We start from the raw sequence: 5,388 nt of genomic DNA on the forward strand, positions 1-5,388 counted from the left end.
CTGTTGTGAGTCCAAGTCTCTCTCATTTTTGCAGTGTAAGCATATCTTGCGTCATGTTCTTATTTTTTCAGTGCTTTGTTATACAGTATATATATATATATAACAAAACCAAACCTGTATATGTATATATTTAGACAGATAGATATATAACCCCTACTTATTAACCATGAAATTCAAGAGGAGTTGAATGTCTAAGAGGAAGGTTGTTGCAGTATTGACAATTCAAGTAAAAAGGGCACGAAATCGCAACTCATGAAAGTGATACACGTGTAGCGAATCTGGCAGTCATGTTTATGATGATGCGGTCGATGGTATGCACCATTCTTAAGAACAGTCAAAATATAAAAACAGCAAATTTGGCCGAAGGTGTAACAACGTTGACCTCCAGAAGATCGCATGTTATTGAGAAGATGGAAAAACTCTTTCTAGTGTAAATAATGGTAGAAGCAATTGAGTAATGATATCATCTCAGAAAGAATCATTTGCGAGAAATCCAAGCAACCTGTATAGTGACCTAAACGGAACATCACTACTCATTAAAGTATAGTAAGCGCAATTTTTATTTTATTGTACAGTATTTGTGTATCTTATTTATTTCCTTCGTGTTTTAATTTATTATTTAGATTCTAAATAACGCAATTAATGCTCTAAATTTTAGAGCATTTAATTGCATTATTTTTGCCTTTAATGTATTTGCTGTTTAACTTTTCGAAATGGATATTGTTTAGGATCTTCAAACGAATTAATTTACTTTCCATTACTTCCAATGGAGAAAACTGATTCTGGCCTTGGATAAATCAGAGTTTGAACGACCTCCTGGAATGAAATAAATTCGAAGAAGCACCATTGTATTTATATACATTTATAAGTAGTAGTATACAAGTATAAAACATTTACAAGTATAGAAAATCATCTATTATACTAACATAATAATTATAATCAAGATAATTATTAAGAAATTTTAATATGTCGGATATGGTGTGCTTCATCTTTATAACATTGAAACTTTTCTTAAGTTTTTGTTTGATTTCTTATATCCAAGAGCAGCATAGATTTCCCTAGTGGTTTAGGTATTGAATAATTACACACACACACACACACACACACACAGACATACATTCATTTTTATATATATAGATAAGATTGAAACTTTAGTTAATGGTACCGATAATAGTGTTAATGTTAGGCTGCGAGGACGAAGGTAGACAAAATGAATAAAAACATGTTTTCTTGTAAACATTAAAGCTAAAATTTCTCTTAAAATTTATTATTAGAAATTACAACAAATAGACTTACCCTAAAACTTATGTTGAGGTTAAAAAATTATTAAAATATATATTAGGAAAAGTTTTTTAAATTCTGAAAAGTGTTCTACTGCTGTAAATATCATTGCTAGTCAATTGGACCGATGAGATTTAACCATAAAATCAGCCAATCCCGGAGCTATGGTGGTATATTTAGAAATTGCATGGCTGACAGCAATGGGGCTTTTGCAGTCAAACAACCGTATCTCTAACTCTGGACTAAACCTACTTTCTAAATAAGGGATTTTTGTTCTTAACATAAAGCTTTTTGAAAATAAAATACACAAATAATTAAAAATGATTATAAAATCGAACTTTTATGATTGGAAAAAATCTATACTTTACATCATAAATTTTTTTTTATAATTGTAAAGTTGAAAATAGCTTATTATTTTTCGAAATATTTCCAGTCTTCTTTTCGAAAATCTCGCATCGCTCATCTCAGCCAATGTTCGTGAAATGAACTGTACTGTGGTACTCGTGAATGTGGTTATAGGTTCTTTTATTGCTTATATTTTTCGTTATTAGGGCAATGTTCGAGGCACATACATCATATTGTAATCCTTTTAGAAGCTTACAAAGAAAGGTCGGAAGTGGTTGAAACTTCGTATTTGTGAAATGGTCGTCGTAATGTGACTGTTTATTCGGGCAGGCTTTATTATATTTATTTTTAAATGTACGATAGGCAATTTTACAAAAATATAAAACTATTTTACAATCCTTATGTGACCAATGGAAAACCGTATTGAAAGTTTACTTGCCTTTACTCGGGTAACATTAGCTCCGCTAATTCAATAAATTAATTATTTGGTTGCTAACCGATATTAAATTTTTGAAATTTATTATTATGAATGTTGGAAATTTTGATTTTATTAATAAAGTTCAATTATAGTAAGAACTGCCATGGGCAGATCAATAAAACTTCACTACATATATTTTTGAATGTGTGTCTTGTTGCTCTGTATAAAAATTGAGGAAAACTTATCTAAACATTGAAGGTTGACAAGTGAAATTTATTACAAATAAATATTTAGGTAATTCAAAAATTAAAATAAAATTAGTGAAAGTAATTTTTAAATATGTAATCATCATCAATATTATTATTGTTACTATTTAAAATAATCGACATGATGATTATTGTAAAACTTATCTTGAAACAATGTTTATAAAGACAATATAACTTATAAATTTAATTAATGCCAGGATATCAAATTCTTTGGTTATACACAAAGATTTTACGAACAATAGAAACTTCCGGAAGGAAGAATGGAGTGTAAGAGAATAGGAAGAAGGAAAACAGATAGTTTGTTAATGTCAAAAATAGGCTAATTCAACATTTATTTCTTGTGCAAAACTGGATGAAAGCTAAATTCGTAAGCATTAAATAATTATCAATCTCATTCAAGAGGATAGCACAGTTAATTAACTGATTGATTATCGGCATGACAGTAAGCTTAAATATTATAATCAATTTAATCTTATAAAGTTTTTAAATGTTTATTTTTAACAAATATATATTGATACAGCTAGTATAAATTAGAACATATCTATTTAAGTTTTCTGCTCTAATAACTTCTAAATTAAATTGTAAATCAATAGTAAATAGTAAATGAAATGCGTGAAAGAAAGGAAGTAATAATTTCCATTTCCGGTCCTAAAAATTAAACTTTAATCAATTATCAAATGAATTTTCCATATGGAATCCGTTTTCAATTTATAAAGCAGCTTACTAATTATGATAAAGGAAAAGCTGGTCATAACCTGATGTCCAAATATCATCTTACTGTAAACAAATCACTTCTTGACACCTACTTCAAATAAACTTTTACGTAATTGATTATTATGCTTTTGTGTCCTTTCTATCTTAATTTAAAATTTATTTTGTATACTAGTACTTTTTATATATTAACAGGACTTATTACTGGACTTTATACTGGAAAATATGGATGCAGATATTTAGTCTTACTGATCAGAAATAATGCCCTTTATTTAGTACTAAATATATAAAAAATACTAGAATACAAAATAAATTTTAAACTTTTACGTAATTTAATTTTATTGAAATAAATTACAGTAAAAAATATATTAAAAATAAATATTGTCTTTTCATTATTTTTAAAATAAGTTTCTTAATTAATTTTAAAAATATTTCTTTATTTTTTGTTTTTTATAAGTTTCAATATTAGTTATCAATCACACTTTTTACTTTCCCGGTTGTTATATATAACAGACGATAAGTATAGCGAACGGTCTAAAAATGACCCCTCCCCGAGAATTTTACATTTTTGGACCTTGAAACGTCGAGAAATGCAAAAAACTTCGGATTTTTTTTATTTTTATTTTTATTTTTTTTTACTGTAGGTATGGATGTTAGTGTGGGGGCACGATTTTGTTTACCCTCTTTGAAGCTTAATTAATAAGTGCTGTGCTTTTTCTCGAATATTTCTGAAACTTTACAAGGAGGTTTGTGTATTAGGGGAGAAATGCTATTAAATTTTGGTTGTTAAAGATTGAAGGGGTGGGAAGATAGAGGAGAGTCGTGTGTCATATCTCCAATAGAATCGGAGTTAATTTTCTTCGTTATTACATTTACAATTTTTTATAAAACCCGTCTTTACCCTCAAAATTAAAATTTTTGCCATTTTATAATAATTAAAAACATAAAATGATTATTTAAAAGAAAATATAACAGATGGAGCCACTAAAATTTTAAATTAAGCCGGGAAAGTTAAGCGACTTGTTGCTGGATTTCTTACAAATGGACTTGCTTATCAGTGGAGTTATCAGACATGTTGATGCAAATATTTTTTAGAATTTAATGTCTTTTAAAATGTTTATCGTCTTTGTTTTAATTTTGTATTTGTAAGAATTAAATTTACTAACTTGCTAGAACTGTTATTAAGATAATTATATTGATCTTATATATATAATTAATCAATATAATTATCTTATATATATATAAGATAATTATATTAAATATAAATTTATATTTAAATATAATAAATATAAATTAAAATACAGTCAAATCTGTTTTTATGCGCTCTTTTTATGTGCGATTTTTATTTGTGCGATTTTTTTAATGCGAATTTTTAATTTGTGCGGTATAGTTGGCGACTAGTCTCGTGCGATTCGTCATGTCTCACGTTGACTTATTATAGCTAAATAAACTTATTATAGCATAAATGCACTTATAGTAATATTATTGCATGAATATGCGAAAAATGAAATAATTTACTTTTTAAGTCAACAAAACACCACCTGGACAAAAATATGTAAAACAGACGATAGACCAGACGATGCAGTCAAGTGCTGACATCTGTTGTCAATAAATTCTATTTCGTACGGTTTTGAGTTATTTTCTATGTGAGACTTTTTTTATGCGGTCCCTGTTGACCGCATAAAAAAATTATTTTTTTAATTGTGTTGCGAAAACTATTATTTACAGCCATTCGTGAAGTTTCGTGAGATTTTTTTTAATGCGTTTTTTTTAATGCGGTCCCTATCCCCCGCATAAAAACAGGTTTGACTGTATAATTATATATATAAATTTTTCCTACTTAAAATTGTCGATAATTCTCTATAAATTTTTACTATTTTTGATCAAAATGGTTTAAGAATTTTAACAATTATATTATGGGTAATTAAATCTTTAAAATGAGTGTTAATTAAAAAATTTTTTGTCATATTAACTAAAAATTTAATAATCTATATAAAAATAAAATGATAAATTAATATTAGCTGACATTTAAAAATTCATTTGCTTTTATTATATAATATTAAAATTTCAATTATCAATTAATTTCATAAACGAGCAAAAAATTCCTTCAGAATATTTTGACAATCTCTCTCTTTTCTTCTTTTTGTCTCAATGTGTCAGTATTATCATGTTTCTAAAAGCTTAATTTATCTTTGAAGGTATAGTGGACTCTTCAAGTAGCGAACTCGACAATCACTAAGATTTATCAAGAATTTATTATACAAGTAGAAAATAATAAGGACCAACGGAATTTTTACTGTATTGGATCACCTCGTAAGGCGTCAACGAATACTTCTGAATGAATCGTCTCCATAAAGATTAAATAGA

Source organism: Centruroides vittatus, unplaced genomic scaffold (genome assembly GCF_030686945.1).
Source record: "Centruroides vittatus isolate TY-2023 unplaced genomic scaffold, ASM3068694v2 contig_782, whole genome shotgun sequence".
In the NCBI taxonomy this organism is placed as follows: Eukaryota; Metazoa; Arthropoda; class Arachnida; order Scorpiones; family Buthidae; genus Centruroides; species Centruroides vittatus.